At 45.8% G+C, this 23,235-nt stretch overlaps 6 pseudogenes; all 6 read left to right on the top strand.

The window, feature by feature from the left end:
- Positions 1–11,020: 11,020 nt before the first annotated feature.
- On the top strand, positions 11,021–11,140 carry LOC141267974 (5S ribosomal RNA; annotated as a pseudogene).
- A 1,023-nt stretch (positions 11,141–12,163) lies between these two features.
- Positions 12,164–12,282, top strand: LOC141269711 (5S ribosomal RNA; annotated as a pseudogene).
- A 5,608-nt stretch (positions 12,283–17,890) lies between these two features.
- LOC141267755 (5S ribosomal RNA) lies at positions 17,891–18,010 on the top strand (annotated as a pseudogene).
- Positions 18,011–18,278: 268 nt separating this feature from the next.
- On the top strand, positions 18,279–18,398 carry LOC141268170 (5S ribosomal RNA; annotated as a pseudogene).
- Positions 18,399–19,340: 942 nt separating this feature from the next.
- LOC141270247 (5S ribosomal RNA) lies at positions 19,341–19,449 on the top strand (annotated as a pseudogene).
- A 606-nt stretch (positions 19,450–20,055) lies between these two features.
- LOC141267984 (5S ribosomal RNA) lies at positions 20,056–20,175 on the top strand (annotated as a pseudogene).
- The last annotated feature ends 3,060 nt before the right edge of the window (positions 20,176–23,235 follow it).

Genomic DNA, 23,235 nt, shown 5'->3' with positions numbered 1-23,235 from the left:
TGGAATGAAAACTCTAAGGAAATATAAGAAAATAAAATTAAATATCAAATTCATACAGAAACAGAATTATTTAAATATCTTATACATATATTGGTTGGTTCTAATGTAATTCAAAATATTGCTACTTAAATTTATATATATGAAGTTCTAATTTATTAATTAATATATATATATATATATATTTTATAAACGTATATATAAATACAATTATACACAATCTCTACTTAGACAAGTGTATATATATATATATATATATATATATATATATGAACTATTAGAAACTATGTAACTACAATTTTACTGTATAAGATTATAAATAAATATTGAGACATTGTATTACATTTTGATACAACATTATAATTACAGTTTTTCCTTAGCCACTCCCTAAACCAAATCTTCTGTCTCTCTCAAATATCTCCAGGAACGCCCAATTTAGGAAAGACATTTTTCTATCCTTCAAAACCTCAGAGAACTGCCTGTTCTTCTGTCCACATTACATGACGTCACTGTGAGTTGGTCGTCTCACCTGTCTCTGTCCATCAGTTTCAGCCATTTTCCTTTTTAGAGAATCACAGTTCTGACTGAGAATTAACTCATTCTGTGGAGAGATGGATCTTTGCACTGGCTGATATGGCTTATAACTAGTGTTGAGCGATACCTTCCGATATCAGGAAATATCGTATCGGATTGGATCGGGCCGATACCCAAAAAGTATCGGATATCGCCGATTCCGATACCGGAAACCAAGGCAAGTCAATGGGACACAAATATCGGAATGAAAATAAACCCTTTCTTTCCTTGTAGGTTAATTCTACATGAAGTAAAACAACTAAGAATAATGTAGAATGACATGAAAAGCCGGCAATTCAGCAGCGGCATACACCGGTACCCAACAATTTACAACAGAAAGAATAGAGCTTCACACATAGATTAGATAGATAGAAACATGTCAGTCACATATATATGAAGTACAGTGACAGTGTTGCTTACTGTACTTGTCATTTAGTGTAAAGGATTTATTAAAAAAAATATTAGTGTTTTCGTGCACCGTCTCTTTAAAAAAGCCGGCCGGCAATTCAGCAGCGGTACCCGACAATTTATAACAGACAGAATAGAGCTTCACACATAGATTAGATAGATAGAAACATGTCAGCCACATATATAAGAAGTACAGTGACAGTGTTGCTTACTGTACTTGTCATTTAGTGTAAAGGATTTATTTAAAAAAATAATAGTGTTTTCATGCACCGTCTCTTTAAGAAAGCCGGCCGGCAATTCAGCATCTGTACCCGACAATTTAGAATAGAAAGAATAGAGAATCACACATAGATTAGATAGATAGAAACATGTCAGTCACATATATATGAAGTACAGTGACAGTGTTGATTACTGTACTTGTCATTTAGTGTTAAAATAAAGGATTTATTTAAAAAAAAATTGGCGTGGGGTTCCCCTTAATTTTAGGCTCTAGCGGAGGTTAAGCAGACAGCTGGGGCAAATGTTTGAAGCCTGGGAAGGGGGTAATACCCACGGAGCTTCCCAGGCTACTAATATCAGCCCCCAGCTGAATACCTAGCCTTTACTAGCTATTAAAATGGGGGAACCCCCCAAAAAAAATAACGTGGGGTCCCCCCTAATTTAATGGCTAGCACAGGCTAGGCAGACAGCTGGGGGCTGATATTAATAGCCCAGGAAGGGTGCCATGAATATTGGCCCCCTCCCAGGCTAGAAACACCAGCCGTCAGCCGCCCCAGAAATGGCGCATCCATAGGATGCGCCAATTCTGGCACTTAGCCTCGCTCTTCCACGCTGCCCTGGTGCGGTGGCAGGGGGTAATAGGGTTGGGGTTGATGTCGGCTTATAATGCCAGCTGACATCAAGCCCAGGTTAGTAATGGAGAGGCGTCTATAAGACACCCCCATTACTAACCCCATAGTCAAAGTTAAAAGAAAACACAAACACCCAGAATAAAGTCCTTTAATTGAAATAAAGACACAATTCTTTATTGTTCTAAATTAAACCATACTTACCATCACGCCCATTCCAGCTGAAGCCAACGATCTCCTGCAATAAAAGTAAAATAATAAAGCAACCTCATCCTTACCTTTCCATGGTTCCCACGACAGCTTCAGCTCTGCTACATCGAGATGACAGGCTGGACCGCAGCAGAACGCTGCCATCCAGCCTGTCATCCCGCAGACACTGAGAAGCGCAGGCATGCTTTCGCTCCTCAGTGTCTCTCTGTGACGTCATCCAGATGAGCCGAGTTCATGTCCAATGAACTCAGCTCACCTCATGCACGTCACTGACAGCGTGGGAAAATTCTCCTGCACTCAGCGCTTCAGCGTGAGAATTCTCCCACGCTGTCAGTGACATACATGAGGTGAGGTCATGTCCAATGAACTCAGCTCACCTCATGCACGTCACTGACAGCGTGGGAAAATTCTCACGCTGAAGTGCTGAGTGCAGGAGAATTTTCCCACGCTGTCAGTGACGTACATGAGGTGAGCTGAGTTCATTGGACATGACCGTCACAGCCAGACACTGAGGAGTGGAAGTATGCCTGCGCTTCTCAGTGTCTGCGGGATGACAGGATGGATGGCAGCGTTCTGCTGCGGTCCAGCCTGTCATCTCGATGTAGCAGAGCTGAAGCTGTCGTGGGAGCCATGGAAAGGTAAGGATGATGTTGCTTTATTATTTTACTTTTATTGCAGGAGATCGTTGGCTTCAGCTGGAATGGGCGTGATGGTATGTATGGTTTAATTTAGAATAATAAAGAATTGTGTGTTTATTTCAATTAAAGTACTTTTTTCTGGGTGTTGTGTTTTTTTAAATACTTTACTAGAAATTCATGGTGGTCATGTCTAATATTGGCGTGACCCCATGAATTTCGGGCTTAGGGCCAGCTGATAATGCCAAGCTGGCCTTAACCCCTTTATTACCCAGTGAGCCACCGCACCAGGGCCCTGGATGAGTTGGGTACAGCGCCAGAAGATGGCGCTTCTATGAACGCGCCATTTTCTGGGGCGGCTGCGGACTGCAATTTGCAGCGGGGGTGGCCCAGAAAGCTTGGGTCTCCCTGCGCTGCGGATTCCAGCCCCCAGCTGCCTAGTTGTATCTGGCTGGGCACAAAAATAGGGCGAAGCCCCACGCATTTTTTTTTTAAATTATTTCATGAAATTCATGGAATAATTAAGAAAAAAAGGGCTTCCCTATATTGTTGTGTCCAACCAGGTACAAATAGGCAGCTGGTGGTTGGGGGCAGCCCATTCCTGCCTGCTGTACCTGGCTGGACACAAATATAGTGCGAAGCCCCACGTCAATTTTTTTTTAATTATTTCATGAAATAATTTTTTTAAAAAAGGGCTTCCCTATATTGTTGTGTCCGGCCAGGTACAAATAGGCAGCTGGTGGTTGGGGGCAGCCTGTTCCTGCCTGCTGTACCTGGCTGGACACAAATATAGGGCGAAGCCCCACGTCAATGTTTTTTTAAATAAATCCTTTATTTTAACACTAAATGACATTTGAGGAGTTAATAAAGATGCAGTCCCTAAATTATTATTTATTTTTTAATTAATTTTTCCCAAAACTTTTGACGTGGGCTTCGCCATATTTTTGTATGCCAGCCAGGTACAGCATCCAGCTTCTATGAACGCGCCATTTTCCGGGGTGGCTGCGGACTGCAATTTTCAGCGGGGGGGGGGCAGAAAGCTTGGGCCTCCCTGCGCTGCAGATTCCATCCCCCAGCTGCCTAGTTGTACCTGGCTGGACACAAAAATAGGGAGAAGCTTCACGTATTTTTTTTTTAAAATTATTTCATGAAATTCATGAAATAATTAAGAAAAAAAGGGCTTCCCTATATTGTTGTGTCCAACCAGGTACAAATAGGCAGCTGGTGGTTGGGGGCAGCCCGTTCCTGCCTGCTGTACCTGGCTGGACACAAATATAGTGCGAAGCCCCACGTCAATTTTTTTTAAATCATTTCAGGAAATTCATGAAATAATTAAAAAAAATTGATGTGGGGCTTCACCCTATATTTGTGTCCAGTCAGGTACAGCAGGCAGGAACGGGCTGCCCCCAACCACCAGCTGCCTATTTGTACCTAGCCGGACACAACAATATAGGGAAGCCCTTTTTTTCTTAATTATTCCATGAATTTCATGAATTTAAAAAAAAAAAACGTGGAGCTTCGCCCTATTTTTGTGTCCAGCCAGGTACAACTAGGCAGCTGGGGGCTGGAATCTGCAGCGCAGGGAGGCCCAAGCTTTCTGGGCCCCACCCGCTGCAAATTGCAGTCCGCAGCCGCCCCGGAAAATGGCGCGTTCATAGAAGTGCCATCTTCTGGCGCTGTACCCAACTCATCCAGGGCCCTGGTGCGGTGGCTCACTGGGTAATAAAGGGGTTAAGGCCAGCTTGGCATTATCAGCTGGCCCTAAGCCCGAAATTCATGGGGTCACGCCAATATTAGACATGACCACCATGAATTTCTAGTAAAGTATTTAAAAAAAACACAAACACCCAGAAAAAAGTCCTTTAATTGAAATAAACACACAATTCTTTATTGTTCTAAATTAAACCATACTTACCATCACGCCCATTCCAGCTGAAGCCAATGATCTCCTGCAATAAAAGAAAAATAATAAAGCAACCTCATCCTTACCTTTCCATGGCTCCCACGACGGCTCCAGCTCTGCTACATCGAGATGACAGGCTGGACCGCAGCAGAACGCTGCCATCCAGCCTGTCATCCCGCAGACACTGAGAAGCGCAGGCATACTTCCACTCCTCAGTGTCTGGCTGTGACGGCATCCAGATGAGCCGACAATGAACTCGGCTCACCTCATGTACGTCACTGACAGCGTGGGAGAATTCTCCTGCACTCAGCGCTTCAGCGTGAGAATTTTCCCACGCTGTCAGTGACGTGCATGAGGTGAGGTCATGTCCAATGAACTCGGCGCACCTCATGCACGTCACTGACAGCGTGGGAAAATTCTCACGCTGAAGCGCTGAGTGCAGGAGAATTTTCCCACGCTGTCAGTGACGTGCATGAGGTGAGCTGAGTTCATTGGACATGACCTCGGCTCATCTGGATGCCGTCACAGCGAGACACTGAGGAGCGCAAGCATGCCTGCGCTTCTCAGTGTCTGCGGGATGACAGGCTGGATGGCAGCGTTCTGCTGCGGTCCAGCCTGTCATCTCGATGTAGCAGAGCTGAAGCTGTCCTGGGAACCATGGAAAGGTAAGGATGAGGTTGCTTTATTATTTTACTTTTATTGCAGGAGATCGTTGGCTTCAGCTGGAATGGGCGTGACTGTAAGTATGGTTTAATTTAGAACAATAAAGAATTGTGTCTATTTCAATTAAAGGACATTTTTCTGATTTTTCTAATATTGGCGTGACCCCATGAATTTCGGGCTTAGGGCCAGCTGATAATGCCAATCTGGCCTTAACCCCTTTATTACCCAGTGAGCCACCGCACCAGGGCCCTGGATGAGTTGGGTACAGCGCCAGAAGATGGCGCTTCTATGAACGCGCCATTTTCCGGGGCGGCTGCGGACTGCAATTTGCAGCGGGTGGGGCCCAGAAAGCTTGGGCCTCCCTGCGCTGCGGATTCCAGCCCCCAGCTGCCTTGTTGTACCTGGCTGGACACAAAAATAGGGCGAAGCCCCACGTATTTTTTTTTTTAATTATTTCATGAAATTCATGGAATAATTAAGAAAAAAAGGGCTTCCCTATATTGTTGTGTCCGGCTAGGTACAAATAGGCAGCTGGTGGTTGGGGGCAGCCCGTTTCTGCCTGCTGTACCTGACTGGACACAAATATAGGGCGAAGCCCCACTTAATTTTTTTTTAATTATTTCATGAATTTCCTGAAATAATTAAAAAAAAATTGACGTGGGGCTTTGCACTAAATTTGTGTCCAGCCAGGTACAGCAGGCAGGAACGGGCTGCCCCCAACCACCAGCTGACTATTTGTAACTGGTTGGACACAACAACATAGGGAAGCCCTTTTTTTCTTAATTATTCCATGAATTTCATGAAATAATTAAAAAAAAAAAAACGTGGAGCTTCTCCCTATTTTTGTGTCCAGCCAGGTACAACTAGGCAGCTGGGGGATGGAATCTGCAGCGCAGGGAGGCCCAAGCTTTCTGCCCCCCACTGAAAATTGCAGTCCGCAGCCGCCCCGGAAAATGGCGCGTTCATAGAAGCTGGATGCTGTACCTGGCTGGCATACAAAAATATGGCGAAGCCCACGTCAAAAGTTTTGGGAAAAATTAATTAAAAAATAAATAATAATTTAGGGACTGCATCTTTAATAACTCCTCAAATGTCATTTAGTGTTAAAATAATGGATTTATTTAAAAAAAAAATGGCGTGGGATCCCCCATAATTTTAGTCTCTAGCGGAGGTTAAGCAGACGGCTGGGGCAGATGTTTGAAGCCTGGGAAGGGGGTAAAACCCACGAAGCTTCCCAGGCTACTAATATCAGCCCCCAGCTGAATACCTAGCCTTTACTAGCTATTAAAATGGGGGACCCCCCCCAAAAAAATGACGTGGGGTCCCCCCTATTTTAATAGCTAGCAAAGGCTAGGCAGACATCTGGGGGCTGATATTAATAGCCCAGGAAGGGTGCCATGAATATTGGCCCCCTCCCAGGCTAGAAACACCAGTCGTCAGCCGCCCCAGAAATGGCGCATCCATAGGATGCGCCAACTCTGGCACTTAGCCTCGCTCTTCCACGCTGCCCTGGTACGGTGGCAGGGGGTAATAGTGGTGGGGTTCACGTCAGCGCCAGCTGCCATGAAGTCCAGGTTAGTAATGATGGGCGTCTATAAGACACCCCCATTACTAACCTACAAAGTGTTAAAAAGAAAAAACACACTACACCCAGAAAAAAATAATTTATTTGAAATAAAACACACAATTTTATTTAATTCTTAGTTTACTAAAAATAATAGTTACCTGTCCACGTTCCTGCGCTGATCTCCCATGCACAGCTGTCACATCTGGAGATGGTGACAGCTGTGCATGGCTGCTGTAAGCTCACGCTGCCGGGAACACGTCCGCTCCCGGCAGCGGGAGCCACTGACTGAGGTCACCGGAGTGCATTCAGGCAGCGCAGCTCCGGAGACCTCCTTTACGGCACTGCTGTACCGTGGGAATTTCTCACGATACAGCAGGGCCGTAAAGGAGCTAACCGGAGCAGCGCTGCCTGAACTCCGGTGAACCCTTACGGCCCCGTCATTCTAGCGGCGGCAGCGGTTCAGAGCGGTCACATTCTATGTGGCTGCTCTGAACTGGAGATCTTCGTGGGACACTCGTGGACTGCTACGGAGGGGTAAGGATAAGGTTGTGGTTTATTATTTTATATTTTATTACAGGAGATCGATGGCTTCGGGGAATTAGGTGTCTAGGTGAGTATAGGTGTAGTTTTTTATTTTTTACTTTATTTTAGGTGGCGATCGGCGGGGACAGGTAATGTATGAACTAATTTATTGTAGGTAACCACTGGCCACCAATGACATGTATTTAATATTTATTGGGGACACAGTAGGGCAATTTAAATAGCAGGATCAGTCTGATGGGAACTACTGCTCCCATCGAGCTGATCCTGCTGGCACGAGTGGACGGGGGACAGACATAGGCCGATGGGAGTAGTAGTGTCACATCGGCCTATGTCTGCCTGCACGCACACACCCGCACACACCCGCACACATCGCACAGACACCGCGCTCACCCGCACAAACATCGCGCACACACCCCGCACACACACCCCGCACACACACTAATCATGACGGGTCTGAGAGGTGAGGCTGACCTGTGCGGCCGTGGGAAAGTTCATGTGAGTTCATGCAGTCAAGCATGAACTCACATGAACCCTCTGAGGGCACCGCGGCTACTTCAAATGAATAGCTGATCGGCATCACCTGATACCTCAGCTGTTCATTTGAAATAACCGGCGGGAAAGCGCAGCACAGAACGGGAAAGCCGGCGGTGAAGTCTTTTCACTGCCGGCTTCCCCGCCCGGGTCCTTCACTCCCCGCTCCTTGGAGCTGCGCTCCCCGCCCGGTCCTAACTTACGATCGGGATGGGAGGTGGCGAGGGGAGCGGAGGATCGGGGTGGGAGGCTGCGGGGAAGCAGTATGGGGCTGTGTGATTGTTTAAAAGCCGGCGGCTTTATACCGCCCGCCGGCTTTTAAACAATCAGGAGAATTCTCCCCCGCTGGGATGGCATTCTGATGACAGGCTGGATCGCGCTGCCATCCAACTTGTCATCCTTCACAGACACTGCAGAGCGCAGGCATTATGGGAACTTCCGATTCCGGTATCCGATATTGTAAAAGTATCGGAATTAAGTATCGGAATTCCGATACCGCGAATATCGGCCGATACCCGATATTACAGTATCGGAATGCTCAACACTACTTATAACATATATGAAATCTTCTGCGTATTTGATAGAGTTCACTATGGGGATGACTCAGTCTAGGAGAGTTTGATATTGGCTTTTGGTAAGATTTTACCTTTCCTGGTTTTATAAATTTAGCTTGATTTATTTTCTTTTCACGATTCTCATGTTTTCTAACAAAATCCAGCATCTGCGCACATTCAAATAATGAATTTTTTTGTGATGCCATAACTTGGGAAACTGAATTTAGGAATTTGAATTTTTGTACAAAAGTTGTTATCATATGTTGTACTTTTCCATTTTTGATGAGAGCTTTGTACAACCGTTCAAATATGGACATGAATGTATATGTACATTCCTTCCTACCAATCCTTAGTTTCTGCAGCTCTTCTATGTTGGGAAAATCCTTTGTGACACAATAAATCAAATATCTTAATCTGTCCGAATCATTTTCCCATCCATTAGGAGAGTCATTTTCACAGGGCATTAAATGTAAACGTCTGGACAATGTCACAGGAATCCATATTTTAAATAATTTATTCCTCTCCTCATTGGATAAATCAAACTTATCAGAGAAGCTCTCAAATGTCTCTGAATTTCTACAGGCATGGATTTTGACATCATATTTTGGCATGATTTTGTATAATTTCAGCAAATTTTTCCTCATTTTAATTTGGAGTTGAGCCTGGGTAATTCCAGAATTCTCTGATATTTTTAGTGGCTCTTGTACGTCCGTTCCTCCTACGTCACTCACGTCTCCTCCCACATCACCTAGTATGTCGGTTTCTCGTATGTCAGTCATGTCTCCTCCCATGTCAGGTTTCTGTATGTCCGTCTCTTGGTCAGACCCAAGGTCACCTTCAGTTACAGACACGTGTCTTACTTCTTGTTCATTTTCCACATTACAGTCAGAATCAGTATCACCGTCTGACACTTCTACACTATTTTCCTGCTAAGAAATCTCTAACACAAGACTATGAAAAAAATCTACCAAATGTAGAATATTTCTCAATTTCTGTTTGTCTCTATTTACCAATTTAGAAGTTAACTGTAAATTCTGCAATTCACATTCTTTGTATAAACTGAGCCACAAAACTTCTATGTCATCTCCTACATTAACTTTGAAATTAATATTACTTTGTTTAGCAAAAGAAGAAATTATATCCATATTTTGCTTACCTTAAGATTCCTTGGCTTCTCTTTATCAGCACGTCCTGTCTTCAGTTTGTCTGATTCTTTTCCTGTGTGATTCTGTTCCTTGTTAGTACCTCTGCTTCCTGTCTTTCCTCAGTCTGTAGGTCCTTTCTGCTTCTCGTGACAAACTAGTGAATTTACTGACACGTGAACAACAGCTGTTCAGCTCGTCATGACTCCCCCCTTGTTCACGGAAGAAATTCACTTACTTAATTTAAAAAACAAAAAAACAGGACTGGCTGGCTCACCATTGTAAAATAATACTCTTCCTGTATTATTTTTTTCTACTGAGGACTTCTCAAAGTATCAATATCACGATATTCTTATAAAAAAATGTATCTATTTATTCTTGGATTGTCCATTAAAAAGAATCAGATTGCAGCAGGTACATACAATAATTAGTTATAAAGTAATTGTCCATTTGTCCATAATTAGCTTAATTGTTGAGATTCACCCATCTTTCCTTGGATCCTGGCTGGTAAATCATGTCTTTGTCCAGCATGTGTCCAGGCCTACATGTCATCTGCTCCTCAGCATGAAGATTCTGTGTCTTGTGGGGTGGGCAGAGCAAGAGAGCCCCCCCTTTCTGTACCATGGGCTTTTATAGCCAGTCGTATGGACACCTGTTCTACATATGGTAGTGAACCAAAAATACACACACAAATAGCGCATGTCAACTAGACACGATGGCTGAGGCATAGAAATCAGAAAAGTGATTATCGATTAACATTCCAAATGAATTTCCATAATTAACCATTTAACAGAGACCGCCTGGGAATGCCAGGTGCTGTAGGCTTTTGCTTTTTCCTTCCTTCCACCAGCAGGGGGCACTCTCTTCTATGCCTTTTTTCCATTCCCTTTCACAAGTGCACACATTCATTCTCTTTTCTTTTTTTCATTTGCTTTCTCTCTTGCGCTATTTCATCTCTGCAAAATACCAGCATCCTTCTGATCACCTTGGGCCTCCAGCATTGTTGCTTATTTACTTTTAATACTAGGCTCCTTTTCACCAGGACCAGCATCTCCCGGGTGGCTGAAGGCAACCACCGGTAACCCCAAGCAGAAGACCTTTGCAGGCAACACGACCCTCCCCCCTGAAGAGCAGCTCAAAGTAACTGGCAACCATCTCACCCTCTTCCTTCATTCACCCCTGGACGTCTCGCTCTGCCACCAAGTTACTTGTCCAGCTTGCTCTTTCTGTCACATTACCGCGATGAAGGGTTTAGCCTGCAGGAGACCCTGTCCCAAGCCATTTTTGAAGACACCTGATGCGGCGGGTGAATCACTGCTAAACAAACCACACCTGTATGGACGGCACAGCCTTTGCATGGACCCTTCGGAGCCCGCCCCGTCACGGCCAGATTGCTCGCCACCAAGCGATCCTGAGAAAGGCTGGCCGGGCGATGGATTGAGCAGCGTCTACTGGCCATACCACCTTGGATATGCCCGATCTCGTCTGATCTCGGAAGCAAATCAGGGCTGGGCTCGGACAGTACTTCAATGGGAGACCTCCTGGGAACACCGGGTGCTGTAGACCATTTTGATGACGTTTTGCCCTACTGCCCAGCTCGGCTAGCATGGAACGGCGCCTTGCCGGACACTGACCTTAAGTAACTTAGATGATGGAAGCCCCAAGGCCTCTGAGCCAGTTGGCAGCTAAGTACGCTACCCCGCCGCCTTCACGCAGGCCTGACACCGAGCTCCTTGCCACGGCTAGGAGTGCTTATTGACTCCACAGCTCGCCGTGTGGAAATGATGGCGTTAAAAGCACTCGGGGCCGTGAAGGGGCCAGGCTTTCAGCAGGTGCCCAGGGAAGGTTTTGGATGCCGGCCGCCTAGCGAGGGCCAGCAGAAGTAACATGTTTCTCTGCAAAGAAGCTTGTGTAACCAAGCCAGACGGCTGCCAAAGAGCTAACTTCACTGCAAGGAAGGCAAGGAAGGTGCGGAAGGAATTGGGGAGGGGGGGGTGATTCCTGCTAGGGCCCTGAAATCATAAAACAGGCAGGAGAGTCTGACGCATGGTGACGTAGAGGTTGTAGGGGCAGATAGGGGGTGTTGTCACGTGCGCGCACGTGTGCATGCTGGTTTGTGTGTGAGATTGCGCTTCCTAGGTGTGGCACACTGCAGACAGTCAAAGGGATTGTTCCCTTTCATTAAAAGTTAATCCCCGGCTGCAGGCTATTAGAAAGCAACTAACCGCGCTCTACTTACCCTACCCAGGTCTACCGGTTAATCTCGCCTCTGCTCCCGGCCTGTGGCATTGGCTGTGAAGCTGACGTTCCGTCGACAGCGCTGCAGCCGATCAGTGAGCTCAGCGGCTCTGAGTGGGGCCTTCTGTCTACAAGACCTTTTAAGGAAGCCAGCAAAAAAATTGAAGAGAAGGGAAAGCACAAAAAGACCTGGTCTTGCTGAGCACTGGAAAGGGTAGCCGGCAGCCAGACTTCAAAGTAGAAAAGCAACAAGTGAGAGGCTTGTCTGTGCCTTCAAAGTAGAGAAGCAGCAAGTGAGAGGCTTGTCTGCGCCTTCAAAGTAGAAAAGCAGCAAGTGAGAGGCTTGTCTGTGTCTACGGCCAAACCACTCTGTACACGCCCGACCTTGTCTAATCTTGGAAGCCAAGCAGGGTTGGGCCTGGTTAGTACTTGGATGGGAGACTGCCTGGGAATACCAGGTGCTCTAGGCTTTTGCTTTTTCTTTCCTTCCACCAGCAGGGGGCACTCTCTTCTATGCCTTTTTTCCATTCCCTTTCACAAGTGCACACATTCATTCTCTTTTCTTTTTTTCATTTGCTTTCTCTCTTGCGCTATTTCATCTCTGCAAAATACCAGCATCCTTCTGATCACCGTGGGCCTCCAGCATTGTTGCTTATTTACTTTTAATACTAGGCTCCTTTTCACCAGGACCAGCGTCTCCCGCGTGGCTGGAGGCAATCACCGGTATCCCCAAGCAGAAGACCTTAGCAGGCAACACGACCCTCTCCCCTGAAGAGCAGCTCAAAGTCACTGGCAAACATCTCACCCTCTTCCTTCATTCACCTCTGGACGTCTCGCTCAGCCCCCAAGTTACGGGTCCAGCTTGCTCTTTCTGTCACATTACCGCGATGAAGGGTTTAGCCTGCAGGAGACCCTGCGCCGAGACATTTTTGAAGACACCTGATGCGGCGGGTGAATCACTGCTAAACAAACCACACCTGTATGGACGGCACAGCCTTTGCATGGACCCTTCGGAGCCCGCCCCGTCACGGCCAGATTGCTCGCCACCAAGCGTGTTACAACTCTCCTGTTAGTTTTTTTTTAGTTTGCTGGTCACATGACCATTTTGCCTATTTAATCCGGCTCTGCCCTCCTGGCTTTGCTGGACTTCATTTGTATTTACTACTGTTGAGCTAGCTTGTTGCTCTGTTGCCGTTCTCTGTTAGTTTTGCTAGGTCTTCTGACCCCTATGCCTTTTTGTTGTGTGTTTGTCTTTGACTGCTACTATTTCTGCTGGGAGGTGTCCAACTTTTCCCAGTCCCTAGATCTTGTAGGGATCCCTCCCTCACATCTATAGGTCTGCGTTCAGACTAGCCGAGGACTTTAGCGGGTCTGATCGCAGGATCAGGTTCCCCGTTACGTCGTAGGGATCTAGTTTAGTTCTATTGTAGGGATAGATCTCCTTTCTTTCCTTAGTCTCTGTAGCAGATCATAACAGTAATTCCAGCCATAAAAAAAAAAAAAAAAAAAAAAATTTCTCTAAGAAAAGACCTCCAGTTTTCCATCATGGTCTCGGTGCAAGATTTGGCTCAACGCTTGCAGGGACTCTCTCTGGAGGTGACCAAGCTCCAACAACACGTGAGTAGCTGTTCTGGAGCGCATTTTGTGGAACCTAAGGTACGTCTGATTGATCTATTTTTTGGCAAACAACAAGATTTTTTTTCTTTTAAAAATGCTTGTCTATTATATTTTCGTTTGAGACCCGGATCCTCTGGTGATGAATCACAGCGCATAGGGATCATAATGTCACTTTTGCGCAAAGATCTTCAGGGATGGGCCTTCTCTCTCCAACCTAGTGATCCGTGCTTTAGATCAGTGGATAGTTTTTTTTCTGCTTTGGGTTTGTTGTACGATGATCCTGATCGTGTCTCATCTGCTGAGTCTGAATTAAGACGTTTGAGGCAGGGATCAGGTAATGTGGAAAAATATTGTTCTCACTTCCGTCGGTGGTCTGCCCAGGTGGGGTGGAACGATTCTGCTTTGAAAAGATTGTTTCTTGCAGGGCTATGTGAAAAGGTAAAGGATTTACTGATTGCTTATCCCACACCTGGAAACTTGCAGGAGGCAATGCAATTAGCTATACGGGTGGACAGGAGACTGCGTGAAAGGGTTAATGAGAGCAAATCCTCTGCTATGTCAGCTTCGAGTCCTGAGAGGTTCTGTGCTGACAATGGAGAGCCGATGGCACCCCGCTCTCAGGAAAAAGACCGCCGACTTTCTGAAGGCTTGTGTTTCTATTGCGGAAATTCTGGTCATTTTATTAAGAGCTGTGTGCTTCGTAAGAAGAAAGAAAAAAAATGGTCAGTCATGCTCGTATTGCCTGTTTAAATTCTAAGGGAGTATTCCTATCTGCCACTACTGCTGCTCAGGATGAATTAATTGAATTTCGGGTATTTGTGGATTGTGGATCTACTCTGAATGTGATTGATGGGGGATTCTTGGAAAAACTTAGATTAGAACCTAAAACTTTGTCATCCCCTATTGCTGTGGTTTCTGTCGATGGCTCTCCCTTGAAGAGTGTTACTCACAAGGTCTGTGAATTTCCCCTCACTATTAATGGTATTCATCAAGAGAATTTGGATTTGGTGGTATTGGATAATTTGCCTTCTCCAGTAATATTGGGGCTACCCTGGTTAAAATTGCACAATCCTGTACTGGATTAGTCTACCAATGAAATTAAGTCCTGGAGCCCTAAGTGTCATGACAAGTGTTGTAACGGGCGCATTGCTGCTGTGGATAGAGGGGAGTTGCTTGTACCTATTCAGGATTTTTGGAGAGTTTTTTCTGAGGAGGAGTCGCAGGTTTTGCCTCCCCATAGAGACTATGATTGTACCATTGAATTTGTCCCTGGCGCGACTCTTCCTAAGAGTCGTTTATTTAATTTTACTATTCCTGAAAGAAAGGCTTTGGAAGAATACATACAGACAAGCTTGGCCGCCGGTCACATTAGGCCTTCCAAGTCTCCTGTGGCTGTTGGATTTTTTTTTGTAAAAAAAAAAGATGGCGGTTTACGTCCTTGTCTGGACTTTCGTGAGATTAATAAAATTACTGTACGCAATCCTTACCCACTGCCATTGATTCCTGATTTATTTAACCAGTTAGTGGGGGCCAAGTGGTTCTCTAAAATTGATCTCCGGGTGGCATACAATTTGTTGCGCATGAAGGAGGGTGATGAATGGAAGACTGCTTTTAACACTCCTGTGGGTCATTTTGAGAATCTGGTTATGCCTTTTGGTCTCACCAATGCTCCAGCATTTTTTCAGAATCTTATTAATGATATCCTTAGACCTTTAATCGGCAAAAATGTGGTTGTGTATTTGGATGACATTTTGATTTATTCGCCGGATCTGGAGTCTCATTGGCGAAGCGTACGTGAGGTATTACAGTTATTAATGGACAATTCGCTTTTTGCTAAGCTGGAGAAATGTGAGTTCGCTGTACAGAGAAATAGTTTTTTGGGCTACATTATCTTCAGTGAAGGTTTTGAGATGGACCCGGTTAAAGTTCAAGCTGTGCAGGAATGGCCTAGGCCTATTGGTTTGAAATCGATACAGAGGTTTTTGGGTTTCGCCAATTATTACAGAAAATTCATAAAAAAGTTTTCTATTATTGTCAAACCGCTGACCGATCTCACCAGGAAAGGTGCTAATGCGGTTCAGTGGACTTCTGAGGCCATTGAACCTTTTGTGTTTCTAAAGGAGAGGTTCACCTCTGCTCCCATCCTTATGCAGCCTGATGTGACTAAGCCGTTTTTGGTTGAGGTTGATGCTTCTTCGGTGGGGGTTGGTGCGGTGTTGTCTCAGGAAAACAAGGATGGAGTACATCCCTGTGCCTTTTTTTCAAAAAAATTTTCCGAGACTGAACTTAATTACGATATTGATAATCGTGAATTGCTGGCGATTAAACTCGCATTTGAACACTGGCATCATCTCTTGGAAGGTGCTGAATTTCCCATTCAGGTTTTCACTGATCATAAAAATCTGATCTATCTTGATGCTGCCAAGCGCTTGAATGCCCGTCAGGCTAGGTGGGCACTTTTTTTCTCGCGGTTTAATTTTTCCGTTACTTACATCCCGGGTACCAAGAATGTTAAAGCGGATGCTTTGTCTCGCAGCTTTTCTCCCATGGTCGGTGTTGAGGAGGAAGAGGAGACCATTTTACAAGAAGGTGTTGTGATTGCTGCTTTGGACTCCATTTTGGAGGATGAGATTCTTAAAGCACAGGAGAATGCCCCATCTAACACTCCCCATGGGAGGTTGTTTGTGCCTAGGACCTTTAGGAGAGATTTGTTTGTTGAGTGTCATGAATCTCGGTTGGCAGGTCATCCAGGAATTTCTGAGACCAAGAGACTTGTGGGTCGCAGTTTTTGGTGGCCTGGATGGCAGAAGGAAGTCATTAAGTGGGTGCGCCAATGTACTGTGTGTGCAAGATCCAAGTCTTCGCATGCTCCTGCTGCGGGGTTGCTTTGCCCTCTGGAGGTTCCTAGTGCACCTTGGACACATCTGGCTATGGACTTTATTACTGACCTTCCTCCCTCTGAAGGTTTCACGGTCATCTGGGTGGTCGTGGACCGTTTTAGCAAGATGTGTCACTTGGTTCCCTTCATCAAACTGCCTTGAGCTAAGACACTCGCTAAGGCCTTTGTCAAGGAGATTATCAGACTACATGGTGTTCCTACTGACATTATTTTTGATAGGGGACCTCAGTTCGTGGCTCGTTTTTGGCGTGCCTTTTGTGACAGGTTGGGAGTTCATTTGTCGTTTTCATCCGGATATCATCCTGAGTCTAATGGCCAGACAGAAAGGAAGAACCAGGATGTTGAGCAGTTCTTGCGTTGTTTTGGGGCAGACAATCAAGAGGGGTGGTCTGAGTTTCTGCCACTTGCTGAATTTGCTCTTAACAACCATACATCCTCTTCTGCTGGGTGTTCGCCTTTTTTTTGTTGTTCTGGGAGACATCCGTCTTTTCGGTCATTTTCCAAATTGGTTTCGGCTGTGCCTGAGGAGGAGAGTTTTTCCGGTCATTTGGAGAGAGTTTGGACGGATGTGCGTGGTAATCTTCAGGAGGCTAACAAAAAATCTAAGAGGTACTTTGATAGGAAACGGCAAAAGATTTTGTTTGCGGTTGGTGACATGGTTTGGTTGTCCTCTAAGAATCTGCGATTGAGGATTCCTTCTAAAAAATTGGGTCCCAAGTTCGTAGGGCCCTTTAAGGTACTTCGGATAGTTAACCAATCTGCTGTTAGGCTGGAGGTTCCTACGTCCTGGAGGATTAATCCGGTGTCTCATGTTTCTCTGTTGAAAAAAGCTGTTGTGTCGGATGGTGACGCCTCTGCAACTGTTCCTCCGGTGGTGGAGGACGGGGAATATGAAATTTCCCGCATCCTAAATTCTAGACTTTATAGAGGGAGTTTGCAGTATCTCGTTGCTTGGAAGGGTTTCGGACCTGAGGATAACTCATGGGTGAGAGCGGATTATGTTTCTGCCCCCAGACTTGTCCGAGTGTTTCACAGGAGGTTTCCTGGTAAGCCTGGGCCTAGGGGATCCGGAGGATCCTCTTAGAAGAGGGGGTACTGTTACAACTCTCCTGTTAGTTTTTTTTTAGTTTGCTGGTCACATGACCATTTTGCCTATTTAATCCGGCTCCGCCCACCTGGCTTTGCTGGACTTCATTTGTATTTACTACTGTTGAGCTAGCTTGTTGCTCTGTTGCCGTTCTCTGTTAGTTTTGCTAGGTCTTCTGACCCCTATGCCTTTTTGTTGTGTGTTTGTCTTTGACTGCTACTATTTCTGCTAGGAGGTGTCCAACTTTTCCCAGTCCCTAGATCTTGTAGGGATCCCTCCCTCACATCTATAGGTCTGCGTTCAGACTAGCCGAGGACTTTAGCGGGTCTGATCGCAGGATCAGGTTCCCCGTTACATCGTAGGGATCTAGCTTAGTTCTATTGTAGGGATAGATCTCCTTTCTTTCCTTAGTCTCTGTAGCAGATCATAACAAAGCGATCCTGAGAAAGGCTGGCCGGGCGATGGATCGAGCAGCGTCTACTGGCCATACCACCATGGATGCGCCTGATCTCGTCTGATCTCGGAAGCAAAGCAGGGCTGGGCTCGAACAGTACTTGGATGGGATACCTCCTGGGAACACCGGGTGCTGTAGACCCCTGGACGTCTCGCTCCGCCCCCAAGTTACGTGTCCAGCTTGCTCTTTCTGTCACATTACCGCGATGAAGGGTTTAGCCTGCAGGAGACCCTGCGCCGAGACATTTTTGAAGACACCTGATGCGGCGGGTGAATCACTGCTAAACAAACCACACCTGTAGGGACGGCACAGCCTTTGCATGGACCCTTCGGAGCCCGCCCCGTCACGGTCAAATTGCTCGCCACCAAGCGATCCTGAGAAAGGCTGGCTGGGCGATGAATTGAGCAGCATCTACTGTCCATACCACCTTGGATACGCCTGATCTCATCTGATCTCGGAAGCAAAGCAGGGCTGGGCTCGGACAGTACTTGGATGGGATACCTCCTGGGAACACCGGGTGCTGTAGACCATTTTGATGACGTTTTGCCCTACTGCCCAGCTCGGCTAGCATGGAACGGCGCCTTTCCGGACACCGACCTTAAGTAACTTAGATGATGGAAGCCCCAAGGCCTCTGAGCCAGTTGGCAGCTAAGTACGCTAGCCCGCCGCCTTCACGCAGGCCTGACACCGAGCTCCTTGCCACGGCTAGGAGTGCTTATTGACTCCGCAGCTCGCCGTGTGGAAATGATGGCGTTAAAAGCACCCGGGGCCGTGAAGGGGCCAGGCTTTCAGCAGGTGCCCAGGGAAGGTTTTGGATGCCGGCCTCCTAGCGAGGGCCAGCAGAAGTAACATGTTTCTCTGCAAAGAAGCTTGTGTAACCAAGTCAGACGGCTGACAAAGAGCTAACCTCAGTGCACGGAAGGCAAGGAAGGTGCGGAAGGAATTGGGGAGGGGGGGGGTGATTCCTGCTAGGGCCCTGAAATCATAAAACAGGCAGGAGAGTCTGACGCATGGTGACGGAGAGGTTGTAGGGGCAGATAGGGGGTGTTGTCACGTGCGAGCACGTGTGCATGCTGGCTTGTGTGTGAGAGTGCACTTCCTAGGTGTGGCGCGCTGCAGACAATCAAAGGGATTGTTCCCTTTCATTAAAAGTTAATCCCCGGCTGCAGGCTATTAGAAAGCAACTAACCGCGCTCTACTCACCCTACCCGGGTCTACCGGTGAGTCTCGCCTCTGCTCCCGGCCTGAGGCATTGGCCGTGAAGCTGACGTTCCGTCGACAGCGCTGCAGCCGATCAGTGAGCTCAGCGGATCTGAGTCGGGCCTTCTGTCTACAAGACTTTTTAAGGAAGCCAGCAAAAAAATTGAAGAGAAGGGAAAGCACAAAAGGACCTGGTCTTGCTGAGCACTGGAAAGGGCAGCCGGCAGCCAGACGTCAAAGTAGAAAAGCAGCAAATGAGAGGCTTGTCTCTGTCTACGGTCACACCATCCTGAACAGGCCTGATCTCGGAAGCTAAGCAGTGTCGGGCCTGGTTAGTACTTGGATAGGAGACCGCTTGGGAATACCAGGTGCTGTAGGCTTTTGCTTTTTCCTTCCTTCCACCAGCAGGGGGCACTCTCTTCTATGCCTTTTTTCCATTCCCTTTCAAAAGTGCACACATTCATTCTCTTTTCTTTTTTTCATTTGCTTTCTCTCTTGCGGTATTTCATCTCTGCAAAATACCAGCATCCTTATGATCACCGTGGGCCTCCAGCATTGTTGCTTCTTTTCTTTTAATACTAGGACCAGAGTCTCCCGCGTGGCTGGAGGCAACCACCGGTAACCCCAAGCAGAAGACCTTTGCAGGCAACACGACCCTCCCCCCTGAAGAGCAGCTCAAAGTCACTGGCAACCATCTCACCCTCTTCCTTCATTCACCCATGGACATCTCGCTCCGCCCCCCAGTTACCGGTCCAGCTTGCTCTTTCTGTCACATTACCGCGATGAAGGGTTTAGCCTGCAGGAGACCCTGCGCCGAGCCATTTTTGAAGACACCTGATGCGGCGGGTGAATCACTGCTAAACAAACCACACATGTAGGGACGGCACAGCCTTTGCATGGACCCTTCGGAGCCCGCCCCGTCACGGCCAGATTGCTCGCCACCAAGCGATCCTGATAAAGGCTGGCCGGGTGATGGATCGAGCAGCGTCTACTGGCCATACCACCTTGGATACGCCTGATCTCATCTGATCTCGGAAGCAAAGCAGGGCTGGGCTCGGACATTACTTGGATGGGATACCTCCTGGGAACACCGGGTGCTGTAGACCATTTTGATGACGTTTTGCCCTACTGCCCAGCTCGGCTAGCATGGAACGGCGCCTTGCCAGACACCGACCTTAAGTAACTTAGATGATGGAAGCCCCAAGGCCTCTGAGCCAGTTGGCAGCTAAGTACGCTACCCCGCCGCGTTCACGCAGGCCTGACACCGAGCTCCTTGCCACGGCTAGGAGTGCTTATTGACTCCGCAGCTCGCCGTGTGGAAATGATGGTGTTAAAAGCACCCGGGGCCGTGAAGGGGCCAGGCTTTCAGCAGGTGCCCAGGGAAGGTTTTGGATGCCGGCTGCCTAGCGAGGGCCAGCAGAAGTAACATGTTTCTCTGCAAAGAAGCTTGTGTAACCAAGCCAGAAGGCTGACAAAGAGCTAACCTCAGTGCAAGGAAGGCAAGGAAGGTGCGGAAGGAATTGGGGAGGGGGGGATGATTCCTGCTAGGGCCCTGAAATCATAAAACAGGCAGGAGGGTCTGACGCATGGTGACGTAGAGGTTGTAGGGGCAGACAGGGGGTGTTGTCACGTGCGAGCACGTGTGCATGCTGGCTTGTGTGTGAGAGTGCGCTTCCTAGGTGTGGCGCGCTGCAGACAGTCAAAGGGATTGTTCCCTTTCATTAAAAGTTAATCCCCGGCTGCAGGCTATTAGAAAGCAACTAACCGCGCTCTACTCACCCTACCCGGGTCTACCGGAGAGTCTCGCCTCTGCTCCCGGCCTGTGGCATTGGCCGTGAAGCCAACGTTCCGTCGACAGCGCTGCAGCCGATCAGTGAGCTCAGCGGCTCTGAGTGGGGCCTTCTGTCTACAAGACCTTTTAAGGAAACCAGCAAAAAAATTGAAGAGAAGGGAAAGCACAAAAGGACCTGGTCTTGCTGAGCACTGGAAAGGGCAGCCGGCAGCCAGACTTTAAAGTAGAAAAGCAGCAATTGAGAGACTTGTCTCTGCCTATGCCCACACCACCCTGAACATGCCCAATGTCGTCTGATCTTGGAAGCTATGCAGGGATGGGTCTGGTTAGTACTTGGATGGGAGACTGTATAATAATACTCTTCCTGTATTATTTTTTTCTACTGAGGACTTCTCAAAGTATCAATATCACGATATTCTTATAAAAAAATGTATCTATTTATTCTTGGATTGTCCATTAAAAAGAATCAGATTGCAGCAGGTACATACAATAATTAGTTATAAAGTAATTGTCCATTTGTCCATAATTAGCCTAATTGTTGAGATTCACCCATCTTTCCTTGGATCCTGGCTGGTAAATCATGTCTTTGTCCAGCATGTGTCCAGGCCTACATGTCATCTGCTTCTCAGCATGAAGATTCTGTGTCTTGTGGGGTGGGCAGAGCAAGAGAGCCCCCCCTTTCTGTACCATGGGCTTTTATAGCCAGTCGTATGGACACCTGTTCTACATATGGTAGTGAACCAAAAATACACACACAAATAGCGCATGTCAACTAGACACGATGGCTGAGGCATAGAACTCAGAAAAATGATTATCGATTAACATTCCAAATGAATTTCCATAATTAACCATTGAACATTTCCCCCTTTTTTGAGAATAAAAGGACTTTAACTGAAATTTCTCAAAAGAAGATACATTCATCAATCATTTTTTCTTTCCTTCTTCCTTGGCAATATCATTAAATTTCCATAATAATAATAATAGTAATAATAGTATCAATATCGGATTATTGTTATATAATGATGTGAATTCATGTTATGATAAGCCGTGACTAATATTCATTTAATATGTATAATTATACTTCCCTATATCTAAATTGAAGCAATCACGGGTTCAATCGTCATCATCTGATGTCATCGGGTCGTCGTCTCATCTTCTTCTTGGTTCTTTTATAACACAGTCTTTAGATGAAAACTCCTTTGAAATAAATTACAGCATGTAGATATTGTACAGTCCATAATTGTGTTCATTATTGTTCAGTCCATAAACTGTACTCTTTATTAGAAAGATCATGTGTGTCAGTTGATAAGAAAACAAAGTCCATGGATGAAATGTAGCTTTAATATCTGTGCAGTGTCACCTGGACTTACGTTGGATCGTCTTTGGAATCTTCCGTGTGTCCACACTGGTCTCGTGTCACTTTTGGAACAGATGTGACGTCTTTGGTCAGTAAAGCAAGGGTTAACTTGACACTTTCCTGCTTTATATAGCACCATAACCAGTACTCAGTCATTTATATACAGGACACAAATACCAGGTATTACCTGTTCACCAGCTTTCATTGAAGCGTTGCAGGTGATAAGAAACCAGTGGAACGTGATGAAACTTGAACACAACACAGTACATATAGGATCATCGTCCTCTGCCGTCCTGGTGATCAGTGGTGTGAATTGTATTGTATGTAATGGACACAGTCTATTATAACACTCAGCATTCACACCTGTTACCTTCTGAGACGTCCGGATATCAGTTGCTTCTTCTTGTAACTTTTGAGAATCTCTTTGATTTATAAAAATTAAAAGTCTTTATTAAGATAGAATTCATAATTGCGATGTCTTGATTGAAGTCTTCATTCCCTAATCTGATACCAAATCTGGCAGTTTTTCCTAACCTATAATATCACAGCGTTCCATAGCAATCAGTAATATCCATCTAATTATTATCAAAATATTAAAATAAATTATGTTTGGAATAATAAACAATAATAGATAATAATTCATTATCAATCAAGTTCTCCATATGATAGAACATTTTTATGTCATAGGTGTAATTACCTTTTCCAACCCATAGGTGTCAGTGTATTTTGAAAAAACAAGTTTTTATATCTTTATTAAACCAATAATATCAAAGAATGTATACTCCTGAACCAAAATGAATAAATATATGAATGTATGAATGAATGAATGAATTAATAAATGAATGAATGAATTGTTGTGTTTACTCAGAAAATGTAAACATTTTTTTCCTTAGCAATATATATTTAATGAAGCAATACTCTTGTATTAGACATTACTTTATTAAATATTAATGTGTTTTCTCAATTGAGATATTGAACTCAAATAAAATCAAATGAGAATTAAAAAATTAAAAAATA

The sequence above is a fragment of the Phyllobates terribilis genome, unplaced genomic scaffold (assembly GCF_046119375.1).
Source record: "Phyllobates terribilis strain yellow unplaced genomic scaffold, ASM4611937v1 Scaffold_4__5_contigs__length_816908805, whole genome shotgun sequence".
NCBI lineage: Eukaryota > Metazoa > Chordata > Amphibia > Anura > Dendrobatidae > Phyllobates > Phyllobates terribilis.
Note: the sequence above shows the minus strand (reverse complement) of the source record. Positions and strands in the feature narration are given on the sequence as shown.